The sequence below is a fragment of the Rattus norvegicus genome, chromosome 3 (assembly GCF_021556685.1).
Source record: "Rattus norvegicus strain SHRSP/BbbUtx chromosome 3, alternate assembly SHRSP_T2T, whole genome shotgun sequence".
Taxonomy (NCBI): Eukaryota; Metazoa; Chordata; class Mammalia; order Rodentia; family Muridae; genus Rattus; species Rattus norvegicus.
In genome coordinates this window covers 129,490,285-129,504,148 of record NC_141536.1, presented here as the reverse complement: position 1 = coordinate 129,504,148, position 13,864 = coordinate 129,490,285, and the positions used below count along the sequence as shown (strand labels likewise).

General features: G+C 39.7%; 1 long non-coding RNA gene across 5 annotated transcripts in view; it reads left to right on the top strand.

Annotated features, from left to right (window-relative positions):
* Nucleotides 1-13,421, top strand: part of LOC148006549 (uncharacterized) — a 161,032-nt gene extending 147,611 nt beyond the window's left edge. For all 5 annotated transcript variants that reach the window (XR_015684642.1, XR_015684643.1, XR_015684640.1 and 2 more), the window contains 2 exons: nt 12,024-12,095; nt 13,212-13,421. This is a non-coding gene — a long non-coding RNA (uncharacterized LOC148006549). The remainder of the gene's footprint in view (nt 1-12,023; nt 12,096-13,211) is intronic.
* The last annotated feature ends 443 nt before the right edge of the window (nt 13,422-13,864 follow it).

Here is a 13,864-nt window from a genome sequence, read left to right as displayed (position 1 = left end):
GAGAAGCTAGAAAAGACAAGAGAATGAATGAATTCTCCCATGGGTCTTCCAGAAAGGACTCACTATTTTAAACTTACATCTACTGATGATTGTGGTTGACTTCTGATCTACAAAACAGTAAGATAACAAATTCTCATTGTTTAAAGCTTGTAGTTATTGGTCATGGGAACATAATGAAAATTCTCTGTAATGGATGGGGAAATATGTGGATTTTCCTGACTACAAATTAATGGAATGCAAAGGAAAAGTTTTCAAAGTTTTCAAAGGATGAAACAGGTCTGCGAAGATTTTGTGGACGCCTCTGATCATGTAGGAACTGGGGGCAATTGGTTTTGACTATGTTTAATTCTAAAGTACATATGTATCTCTCTAGAGATTCTGAGCCTACATTTTTTTTAGATAAAGTTAGTTATAGAACAATGAAGCATTAAAGTAAAACTTAAACCTAATATAGGTCGGTTCTAGATAACAATTTCCCGGACAACCACTGTTTATAGTAAAACTTTAGATAGTATTTTTTGAGTCTGATGAAAGAATGAATGAATTCTCTAATGTTCTCTAATTGCACTTCTAATATGTTCATTTTCCACTTGTTTTGATTGATGCAAATTCAACCCAAAATTGTTCATTGGAAAAGTTTCTATGTGCACTCCTTTAGCTCGAAATGGAAACCAGGGGAATGTTTTTTAAGGGAGTGAAGCCTTGAAACTTACTCTTGGTCGAAAAGCTGTTGGGTGACACAGGTACTAGGGCTTTGCTAATCTCAAGGAGAAAATCAACCTCAGGAAGAAGGAGTTGTTCTGTTCTTTGGAGCATGTAAATTGTCATTCTCAGCCCCAATTACTGGGCCTCCTGTTGACAGCCTGTGAGAGCCATGTTCAAAGCCATGCAGCCTTTCTCTTTGGGGCTGGTAATGACAGACAGATAGCTCTGGGTCTTCTTTCCATGACAGAAAACCCCTTTAAAAGTCCTTCCCCACTAGGGCTTTTTTCTTGTATTTCATAAGGTTAAACTAAATGCATCACTCTCTAATGATATTTTGAAAAGTGGATAAATTCAGCAAGTTCTAGCAAATAGCACATGGCCTAGTTATATCATATGCTCAAACCACATGTCTCCCTTCCCCTTTAATGTATATTACTTCCTTTAGCTTGCATGACCTGGTGGTTGGTGGAGGAGGGTGAAGGGAAGCAGTATTTGGTAGCATAAACTAGTTTTCTTCAGCAAACTCAGGGTGTGTTTCCATATACTCTTTAGCAAGCCAGACTCCAAGGCAATTTGAAAGGAAAGTGGGCACCTGTGTTAAATCTGAAATTGACCTTTTTAAAAAAAAACAAAAGATCATTCATCAGGGGGAGAACTCCAACAGAGAGAAAAACAGAAGAATTTTCTTAAACTTTTGTTTAAAATACATTTGTTGTTGCTAGATGTAGCACAGTAAGAGCATACTGTCATTGAGCGAGGATGGTGCAGGCATGTTGACAATCACTTTAGCTTGCCTTGAATTTATATAATTGCTTTGCACTGTGTGACAAACTACCCTTAAAATTACCAACTTTACCTAGCACTGCTTTTAGTACATGATTCTTGGGTCAGTTGAATGGGCCTGCTAATATTCTCTTAGCATTTGCATGTATGTATGGCCAGATGGGTATGTGGTAAAATGGCTTCGCTTAGGTGCTTGGCTGTTGACAGGTTGATGTATCATGAGATAACGAGATGAGGACCTCCTGTCTGTCTTCTGTCTTCTACTTCAGGGTGTCTGCTCTGTAGGCAGAGAAGGGTAGCTTTCATCAGCAGGTGTGTTCAAACTCCTATTTATACCATGTATGCTGATGTCTATTGACAATGGCTGGGCCACAGCTTGATTGAAGGAGTTTAGAAGTCTCATTGTGGAGGCATGGGGACACAGGAGTGGAAAGAACTCAGGGCCACATCTGTAATCCATAAGGGCATACCAAGCAGAAAGATGGTCTGGTCCATAAATCCCATGCTTGCTTGTCTTATTCAAGTCATTTCCTGGGACTGAGGTCTCAGGTTAAGAGTGATGAAGTTAGAATAATGTATCCAAGCCAGTGAAGTATTCTAATTCTTTGCCCAAGGAATTCTACTTCTTCAGATATTTTCTAAGTAAATAATTCTAAATAAGGAAAAATAGTTATGCATAAAGCTATTCCTCAAGGTTTATTTATAGGGATGCAAATTGTAAATAATTTAAATAAACAACCCAAGAGGAGTAGTTAACAGTATATCCTCTTGCGGGAATGCTATAAAAAGTAAAATTATGCCTATGTGTCTAATAATAAGAAAAATTTGCTTACTATAACAATACTTTTAAAATAGAACATCAAATGCTGGTACAAAACAAACAAAAATATACTAAGATGTAGAGAAGTTTCTTGTATGTATTATTGCTATTCTGGGGAGAATGGGGACTATGAATAATTATTTTTCTTCCTCCCACCATTCATTGTTTTTTTTCTTCAAAAAAACTTATCTTTTTAGTTGAAAATAATCTTTTGATTAAAAGTATCTTAACACCCGAATAACAAAACTCCTGGATCTGTTCTTTATTCCTTTAATCTACCATTATGGTATGACTTCTCTGAGATTCTTATATATCAAGTAAGTTGTTTTCTTATCTCATTGTGGGAAGTTAGCTTCTTGTCTCTGAGGCTCTAACTACTCTGCTTTATGGAAAAACAAAACAAAACAACAACAGAAAAACAAAACAAACAAACAAAGCCCATGGGTATCATATGACCAAGAATATAAAAGCAAGATGATTTTCCTTAAGGAGCCTTCTTCTTACCTCGCCTGAATTGCCTTTTATCCAGATCATCTATGTTTATAATTTCTATGGCCTCTTTTAAATAATGCAGTTGAGCAAAACGGGGCATCTCTCTTCAGTCCATTTGGTTTGGGCAAACATATATGAAATAGCAGATGAGCCTGCCTCAGTCTTCATACCCGAGCTGCACAAGAAGGATTCTAGAGGCTCAATCTAGTTCAAAGGGCATGCATGCATGCTGTCTCTTATATTTCAGGCCAAACAGTTGATGAATATTACAGGAGGAATGGAATATTGGAGGAATGGAGCTTAGTTTTTGGTTAAAGGTTGGGGAAATAGAAATATCTTCCATAACAGTGAAATAGGAAGTTAACTCTAAGATTAGTCTGGTCCAAGTGAATGTTTAGTAGTGGAGAAGCTGAGGTCAGAGTAAAAAAGTTCTCATGGCAAGTTGAGAGCCTCGGCTGTATTTGTAGATGATGATGAATGATTTGGAGGCAAGGTGAAAGGATGCTCCCACAAAGTTTACTAGAGGAGACAATGGATATTGGGAGCCTATAGTCCCAATATAGAAGAGGTTGGAGGGCCTACTGCTGAGCCTTTGAATTTAGGAACCGTGTGCTGTGTGCAGAGTGTGGCACTTGGAGTTCTAATACCTGGGTAGCCAAAGGCAAGTGTCATTTGCACCTAGTAGCTCAAGATGAGCCTAAGTAATGTAGTTAGACCCAATCTAAAAAAGTAAGTAGGGCAGCTAGCTAACGCGCAAATAAACAGCAGCTACTGTGAATATATGTGGCCCTTTCTATTTAAAGATTTAAAAATTCAGCCACCCAATTGCATAAGCTTCATTTCAGGAGCTCGCTGGCCACATCTGGCTTATGGCTTGTGTGCTGCATAATGCAGATATGGAACAATTCTGAAATGAAGAAGGTTCTACTGGAACTATAAGCATGGCACTAGAAATAAAGAAGAAAGCCACTACACAAGCCCAGGGAAAAACAGCAGGGTCTCTAAGGCAAGCAGCAATGGCCAGGAAGCATGGCTCTTTCTCATTAGAGCACTGTGTTGGTTGGATTCTCACTGACAATTAGTCTGAATCTGCCATTGACCTCTCATCTGGCTGAGTGTCTGAAAGTACTTTTCTATTGCCTGCGGGACAATGCTTGACAAGTGTTCTGGGAGTATCTTTTGTGTGCATTTAACAATGCCGATAATTTTCACCCTAAGTCTGTTTCTTCGGTGTCTGGGAAGCTTGAAGAGCTAAGAGCTATCAACACTCGTGGAAAGTGCCAAGCGGGAAACATTTCAAGTGCTTTAGAGGAACGGTGCTCCAAATGTTTGAAGCACTATTGTTCTCCAAAAACAGTATCATGATGCTCTTCTGCGACCTCCAGCTATTAAGATCGTAGGCAAAGAGAACTTGCTGCCGTTAACGAGGGTGATTCTGTCAGATTTGTTTTCCTGGATCCAGGGTTCTCGGTGAGTTGCTTCCATGAATCCTGTGAACCGGGTAGTACAGAGTCCATGTGTGTGCACACATATGCTTGCTCACTCTTTAGTGTTCACAGACACACTGAAGGTGCCTGAGTGCAGCTTGGGCTGGCTTAACTGTTCAGCAGGTACCTCAGCATGAACTCAGGATGGTGATGAGAATGGTGCTCCTTCTGCATAAAGAGCGAAGGTGCAGACTTTGCCCTAAGAAACACTGACTTCTGAGACAAGAGAATCAGCAACTACTTCTCGCTTCCTGAGACTTGGATGCGACTTCTGGATCCAAGTTCCTTACCCTGTTCGTTGGATTTTGGGAAAGGATGGTGATACCTTCACATAAACCTTCCCAAATAAAGATACATAAGCATTTCCGCCCCGTTTAAGATATAAAAGGGACCAGAGAATAATGGACTCGACTCAAGGTCTCAACGTGTCTCCTATTAGAGGAGATAATAGTTAACTTCTGTATGGATGCCAGTCCTCATAACTGAAATTTCTTCTTTTGGAGAGAATAATTTTAATTCCTCAACAGTTTTATGTCTCTTCTCTCTTCATTAGAAAATAAGTTCCAAGAGAACAGGTCTCATACATCACTAATTCTCCACATAGCTTCAACAGAGAGAATGGTAATTTCAATGGTAATTTAAAATATAACGACTATTATGTTGCTTATAGTAAAGTGCCAGATTAGCAACTCTTGACTCATCTGTTACGAAGTAATCTGGCATATGTATTTTACAGCCAGGTCAACAGGTGGAGCATAATTACTATTTCAGACGCCAATGTGTTCAGTGATCTACCCATGTCTCCTTTTTCTCCGTTCCTGGAGATAAGAAGTATCTACATTATGACACCACAATTAACTTTAACTGTTTTAAAACTTAATATGTGGCCTATCATATTATATTATTTGCGGTTGACAGTTTTCAGTATGTGTTGTGAATTTCATGAAAATAGCTATATGGTTCCTTTTAATTACTTCACGTTATTGCTTACATCATTGATAATTTTTATTATCAATTTCATTGATCATGGTCATTCAGATGTTACCAAGATTCAGCTCTTACAAACAAACAAACAAATCGTGCTAGACTTGCTGGGCTATGAATGCAGCTTAACGTTTAACTCCTTCCAAAATGGCTACACCAATTTGTTACAGTCTTTCAGTTCTCGAACACTTGGAATAAGCAAAGTTTTAAACTTTATCTTTCTAAAATGAAGCCTTTTGTGGTTGTAATTAGCAATCTCTTACTCACTGATGAGGTTAAGTTATCTTTTTATGTTTCCTGATTGTATGGATTCTGGTGTAAATATGTGCTTACTCAAATATTCTATTTTTCTATTGGGCTTTCCGTGTGTTACTTAGTGGTTTATAAAAGCTTTTCACACAGCCTCTTATCAGCTATAGGTATCAAAAAAGAGCTCTTCCTACTCTGTTGACCTGCCTTTTCCCACCTCAGTCGATGTTTTTTTATTGATGTTTGTTTTCTCTAACAAAAGTTACTAATTTTCATTTAGCCCGTTTGGCAATGTTTTGTCTTTTATCTAGTGCCTTCTGTTTGAATAGTGTTAAAATGACCTTGGCTTATTCCTAGGTCATGAAGAAACTTACGCATTTACTTTTGAAAAGCACTGTTATGCTTAGATCTACAGTCCATGTGGGATGGTCCAGCTAATTTTAGTGCATTATTTTTCCTGTTTCCATATGGATGTGAATATTTTGTTGTCTGTAAAAACCTCATTTTCTTGCACCGAGATATTCACTAGACCTAGTCCTATTTTGATGTAAAGTGCATCCTCGTTCTGTGATTTACTTTGCAATATTTTTATACACAGAGTTTCTATCTGTACATGGCTCTGTTTCCCCACCCCATTTTACCCCTTTGTTCTAGCAGTCTGTTCTTGTTTAATTATTTGCTGTGTCCTTGTGATAAATTTTGATATCTGGGAGAATAAATAATAATCTCATTTTGTTCTTGTCCAAGATTATCTGGGGGAAAACCAGATTATTTGAGCTTCGGAGTTCTTTCCTCGGTTTGTAATCTTAAAATCAGCTTATAAATTTTGACAAACTTACATACCATTGGCATACTGATTGATAGTGCATTAAATTTATAGATCGCATTAGGGAGAATCTGAATCCTTACCAAATGAACTCAGAAACCCATTAATTTGGTTAAGTATTCTTTAATTTATCTCAGTAAAATTCTCTGCTTCTTTGAGTACGGGGTTGTGAACATCATCTATTAGATTTATTTTGAGGAATTTCTTGTCTCTTGCCCCATCTCACAGGGGAGGCATTCATCATTTCTCCATCAAAAATCATGTTGGCTAGCTCTTGGGTGTTGTAGTGCTGTGTTATTCAATACCATTTATCAGATTAAGCCATGAGAACATGGCATTTTGACATTTTTGTAATGTCAGTTTTGACCTTGGGGTTTTTAAAGCATCTAAAATAAACCAGCAAAGTTACAGCTATGATGAAGTTATATGCAGTCTACTTCACTCAGGTACCTATCTTCAGTCTACCTCTCCTCTTAGCCAAAGCCATCCTTGGATTTTATATTTCTAAAACTCAATCAGAGAGGATTTTAATGTAAAGATGTAATTGTATAAAGAACTTGTTGGAATGATTATAAAGTATTATATGGCCTCCTAGAAACCAAAGGTTGGTAAATAAAAATCCCAGTACCAGATACAGAATACTCCCCTAGAAGTGGTCACTCAGGCGTGCACTGGTAATCCGCTAAACAATTCCAGCTAGTGCTACTGTCCTCAGTTACAAAAAGGACAGTTTGTTGAAGGCACCATACACCTTGGTCAGAGGATGTGGAGAAACCAAGTTGGCACTGACCAGAAAGTTTCCTTTATGTTGGTTCGCTTTCATAAAACTAGCCTATGCTGTTAGGTTGCTTGGGCTTGAACAATGATGAACAATCTTACTCAGCTGTGAACCCTGTTAACTCCAGCAATAACCAGAATATCAAGATATTCCCATGGTACAATAGTGGCACAAATGTTATAGGGGGCAACCAATCACTTTCTGATAAGATTTAAGGCCACTCCTCAGGAGGAAATACAGACCTTGCATTGTAAATCTGACCATTATTGGAGAAGTCACAAGCCCCCAATGGTAAATCTTCTGCTATTATTCTGTTTTAAGTGGGCATATCAAATTGCCTTCTAGATTTATATCTCTATACTCAATGATGACCTTATCAGAGAAGTTTCTCTGTGTAATAGACATTGGTTATTGCAGAAACTAACAACTGATCAAAGAGAAGAAACTAAGTGTGAGTGGAGTGCTCAATCACAAATAGGACTTCTGTATAACACCTAACATCTCTCTTTAAAATGCTCAGACGCCATCAGGGAAGAACGAGTGGACGGAGCATAAATGCAAAATGAATCGGTGCCTACTGGATGTGATATAACCACTGTACTGATGAACTCTTAGGAGCTACAGTTGCCTGCACAAGATCAAGCAAGTCAACATTTTAACACAGAGCAAGAATGGGACCATAAGCCTCTCTGAAGAACTATTGACAGTTGATGGCTTTTTCGGGAAAGAGAGTTTTTATTAAAGATGTGGCCCCTTGTAGGTTGATTACATTCTAGTGGATGACCCCATATGCACAAGTATATGATCAGCACAAACTGGATTCTCAATTATTTAAAAAATAAATAAAAATATATGAAGTTTTGGGGTGAGTAGGAAGATAGGGATAAATATGGATATAATTAAAATATATTGTAGGAAATTCTCAAAGAATTAATAAAATATTTTTAAGAATGCTTTATCTGGGGGCTGGGGATTTAGCTCAGTGGTAGAGCACTTGCCTAGCAAGCACAAGGCCCGGGGTTCGGTCCCCAGATCCGAAAAAAAGAAAAGAAAAAAAAAGAATGCTTTATCTGGCATGGTGGGGTGGCACATGTTTTTCATTCCAGCACCTAGAAGCCAAAGTAAGGCTGATATTAGTGATTTCAAGGCCAGCCTGTTCTCTGTATTGTGTTCCAGGCCAGCCTGGGTTAGATTTTAAGATCGACTCATGCCCTATTCTATCTAGATCTTCAACTCATGTTAATGATTCTTCTCAGCTCAGTCTGTCAAATTTATCCAATGGTTTTCTTCTGTGTACCAATGTCTGGTTACTTAAGTCTATGTGGTTATGTTTCTTTTTGGCCTCTAGTCCACCTGAGAGCCTTGCCTCAGTTAAACTCCTACTACCTCTTATATGGCAGGGTGGCTACCAGAGAAATAGTGAGTGGTGTGGAGCAATACAGTGTAACTAGTCCTATATGGCCACCTTATTCCTCAAGACAAGTGTCCCAGAGAGATATACTAGGAATCTTCTAGTCACATTCTTGTCCCTTGCTCCAAACAATCAAGGGTCAGGTTGAATATTAGTCCCCAGAAGTTTATTTTTTTCCACTATTATTTGCTTCTCTAATTGTTACTCTCATATCAGCTAAGGAACACTTACATGTTCTCTAGAGACTGGCACAAAAGATGGAAAAGATCTTTGAAGTTTGCTTCTTGTTTTTGCCTTTCTTCCTTTTCTGCCTTTGTTAACCTAAATATGTCCCTTTTCCCTTAAAGTTTCAAAGAATACCCCCAATGCTGTCTGCTAGTGGCATGATTTACTAAACTTCTTACTTTATGGGGCACTTCGCAAGGTTGCTTATGGGTCCTCTGCAATATGCCAGTTGGTTTGAGCCAATGTTAGTGATCTAAGAAAAATTAAGGAAGAAGTCATAAAATCCATTATGATCAATGCCACAATATTTTGTGTCCTCAGTTCCAATTTCATGTAAGAGTTGATTTATATGGGGTTGATATCAGATGGTGAAACCAGTGAGGTCTATTTTGGTGGCTGGCTGACATAGAAGTCTTGGATAAAGGGTGTTCATATCATTCATGATAAAAGAATATTGAAAAACAATGTGACGCAAATAACATATGTAAGAACTCTAAGGTGCCTCAGCTATTTTTGACATAATTCTAAATTTCTATGGGCTCTTTCTTGAGTCTTCTTTCCTTGTTAGATGCCTCATGGCTCTGTATCAAGAATACCATCCTTCATCTCTGTCTTTATTTTAGTGTTGATATATGTTTATATGTTTATTACTGGCAATGCCAAGCATCAGTCATCATGTCACTTTCAGATGCAACCTGAGCCATTGATAACTTTGACAAAATTCACTGAAGACAACCCACTGATAGGTGCTTTCCTCTTACGCTAACCTATTCAGACCTCAAATACTTAGTAAGGACGTACTGTAAGCTACAGCATGGCGAGTAGCATCACTGTGTAAAATTGGGAGACATAGAATACAGGAGAGTCAAATGCCAGGAAGAATTATTTGAACTATAAATGACAAAATCAGCTCGGGTTCACAGAAAGTAGAAAGGAATATGATGATCTATATAAATGAGAGAGAGATTGATTCTAATATCTGGGATGACTGTATTAGAGAATCTGGCAAGTGGAAGGACTGCCGTAGGTGGAGATTTGTCTCTATTTCTTTGTCCTTTCCTTCTGTGCTTCTTCTCTTCCACCCAGTTCAGGTTTCATTGAGATGACTAGGGATGGGAAGCACGCAGCTTGGCTGCTCCCATGGTTGATTCCTGTAAGAAGAACAGTTCTCTCATAGCTCAATTCAGAAAAATCCCCAAGGATTTTCTTAGCAAAGTATAGAGCAATGAAACCCCCCTGGTTCATGAGGCTTGAAGAAGGTGACCCTGTCTCTAACTCCCATGGGTGAAACTATTACCAAATCTAATCTAACCAATTATTTTGTCCTTAACTAAGAAAATACAAGAGCTTATGGCTGTCACTCAGTAGTAAAGTGCTTGCTAGTACATTAAAAGCCTTGGGTTTGGTACCCTGATCCTGAAAAAGTCAAGAATTCCCTGCTAGAAAGTAAAATGATCATTCTATCCTCTATGGGAGGAGGGACAGGGACATCGATGGTCCTCTCATCACTTTCTCACTAATAATGGAGTAGTGACCCCATCTAGGATGTTTTCATTTCTTACTTGGTCCAATCTTTGCTATTCAAGCTGTTATCCAGCAGTAGCAGTGCCTGGAAGCTGGTTTGAAATACAGACCTCAGGCCCTTTCTCAACCCTCCGATTCTACATTTCAGTCTCTGTTGACAAGTATAGACATATGGATTTTAGAATTTGGGAAGTACAGGCTTAAACTTGGCAGTAAATGGGATTTGGTTGTCCATTTTCTCAGTTTCTGTAGCCTACAGGGATGATGGCTCTCTGACCACTGTTCTGAAGCTCTTGAAGTAGGCCTTGCTCTTCTGAAGCCAGCACAGACATCGGCTGTTGGTCAGATAATATGGAGTGAAAGCAAACTTGGAGATTTCAGGTCCTATGTGTCACATCCCAAATTAGAGGCAAGTTCAGTGCCCCTTCCATGTATGGAATAGATTCTTCCTCTCCGCATCCATCACCCACTCTTGACCTTGCCCAGACTCTGTATACCCAGATGGTTCTGACAAGTGCCAAGATTTCTTTTCCTTCTGAATCTGTCTCCCTATTTCCTCCCTAGCCTCAGGCCCTGGGTATGCCCTTTCTCTAGGATTCCTACAGAAGTGCCCCAGGGACAAGGCAAAAGTGCTTCCTGACCTTGTTCCCATAGGACAAGAAGCCAAGGGCTGAGTCAGGGAGTTTGTTATACACAACCTAGGCTGGGGCTGCCTGGACTCCAGGCTGTTTTCTGCCTAGTGAAGTTATTGGATCACAAGACACAGTCTTGTCTCTGCTGCTCTGGTCCCCTGCCCTGGGCTGGGCTTGCACTTGGCATTTCTTTCCACACTTTCCACAAGCGGCTGGCAACTCCATGCTGGGGGTTTGCCAATGGGAGGCCACTATCTGTTGCTCCAAGCTGCTTCCTCCCTGCTGTTTGTGAAAGCAATCCTTCAAGGGAGCAGGGCCTGCTGCCTTCCACAAAGAATGGCTTTCATCAACTGCTGGGTCATGAGGCTTTGCAGTGGGGGCTGCTGGACCAAGGGCCAGAAGGGAGGGAAGAGCTGGCCACAGTAGCAGATGGAATCTGGCCCAGGGCGGATGTCGAGTGCCTTCTTCAATATGCCTTTTCCCTTTTAATCTCCTCTTGAGCGGAGCTGATCAATTAGAGTTGTAATTATTTTAATCTTCTTCTCTGCTGTCCTGCCTGCCTGCCTGCCTGCCTGCCACTGCCCATTGACTCATTTTGCTAACAATGTACTTAGGTGGCAGCTTGGCCAAGGCCATTTCAAGAAAACTGGCTTTGAAATACCCCAGTGGTGGCACTTGCCTGGCCTGAGGCCACTTTTCCACTGCTATGTGACCTCTGACAAAGCTTTCTCCACTCATTTTCCTCTGCAAAGTGAGTATTCTCTATGGGACGAGAGAAACAAGCTACCACAGTGATACCCACACAGTGTTTAGTCATCACATCAGCATCTGTTCTGCTGAGAACATCAGCTTTAGAGGCAGCAAGTTCCCCTATCTTTTTATCTGGGAGAGCCTGAGTCCTTGTTCCATGAAGGAGCATCATAAGTTCTCAGAGGTGTCACTTGTTATTAGGTAACATGAGGCAGAGGTAGTTCAGAGCACAATGCCAGGTCTGAAGTAACATCTGGGTAAGGATATATGGTCTTTTGTCCAGCTCTTCCCCAAGATGGAGACAGTGTTTGGAAAAGAGTCAGTTTTGTAATTCTGGGTTTGTGCTACGTTATCTAGGTCAAAGGAGCCCCTTTCTCCGGTCATGGGAGATAATGCCAACAAATAATGCAATGGAGATATGCTTGAAATGTGAGTAAAATCTGTTATTCCTATAACCACATAGGAAGTGAAATAAGGAGGCTACTGCCTTAGCGCACAAGGTGAGACTCCCTGGGATTTTGTGAGCTCATTGGATGTGGTATTTATCTATCATCTATCTATTTTTTTTCCTTAGAATGCTATAATTTCATTTTTTTAACAGTTCAATACAATCCCATTGTACATATACATGCCACATTTTCTTTATACATTTATACCTTGAAAGACACTAGTCTGTAGCTTACCTACTGTGAGTTGAATGGTAGTGAATATGGATGCGCTAGTATCTGGGTAGTTCACTGACTTAGAAGCCTTTGTTGGAGTGCTATAGCTGAATCATGTAGGAGTTCCTTTATTCTCCTTTGGTGCCGATAAAACCAGTTGCCACCAGTAGCACCAATTTACATCCATGCCTCCCGTGCCTGCCAGTTTCTATTTCTCTACATCCACCCTTGAGTCATTGGGTCTTTCAAATATGTGTAGGCCGTTGGTGCTTCACTCTACAAGAAGTGTATATTCAATTTATCAGGCCAGGGTTTGATTAGATGATTGGACATTTCATGTTTGAAGTTCTCTGCAGATCCTAGACATTGTTTCCTTATTGAATGCTGTCCCGTTCAGCTTTCTACTGCTGAGGTAGAACACTGTGCGCAAAAGCAGCGTAGCCAGGAAAGGGTAGTCCAGTACCTAAGGAAGTGAAGGCAGGATTATTTGATTTTCGAAGAGCACCCATCTTCAATCAGTGGCAGATATGTTTATAGGTTCAGCAGAATAAGGAGTACTCATAGGCTTTTTAATGTTTCAGTGTTCACCTGACTCACATCTACCTTCCAATTCAGGGAGAAAAACTGGGAGGTAGAATGCTGTTTTAGTTGTTTAGTGTATGTCTGTTTTGCTGTAGAAAATGTCACCATTTTCTAGAGAATCTAAGATTTTGTTTAAAATCCCTACAAAAATGTTGCAGATTCCATCTTGGAGATTGTTGAGCAAATTGTGTCAGCTGATAATCTTGAGCAAATTGTGTTCTCCATAAAGTGTTACCAGCCCGGGGCATCTTTCCAAAACAAAAAGGTAACTCGGGTTTGATTAGTTCTCTTCCATTCACAGCGTGTCTCCTGTTTCTGCTGTCCCAATGAGAAGATGGACAGCATTTACAACGTTTTCTGAAGAACAGAAGAAAGGCTCAATCCTCTTCTACACATTACAAGCAACAGCCTTCCTCTACCAGTCATAACAACAAAGTCTTCTGGAGTGGTATGAGTTATTGTTCTATGTTTAGCAAAAACAAATAAAGCTTTATTTAAAAAATAAAAAAAAGTGGCCTAAGGATTGTTTTTATGGAAATAAGTAAGCTGTAATTGGCATCTAGAATTGAACTCCATTTGTTTTGATTGCTGTAGACAACATGGGAATGTGGAGGCCTTTTATTCGCTATTTCCACAAGGGACTCATGACCTTTGAGAAGGCCTGGCAAGGAAAGACTCAGTGTTAATTTAGTAAGACAGCAAGACTTGGCTGCTGAAAATAGTTATACAGGATAACGCACTGCCTGACTCTCTAAGATCTCATGGTTCTAGTATGTCTCTAGTCACGGACACTGGCATCTGTTTACCTGTATTTTAAGGTCAGGTGTGTTAGACTCAGCAGTTAATAAAAGCTCATAGTCAAACTGTTGGGAGAAATTTTTAACACTTTGAACCATGTGGCTTAAAGCTACATCACATGATATCTTAATGCTGAAAGTCACAGAGGAAGCATAA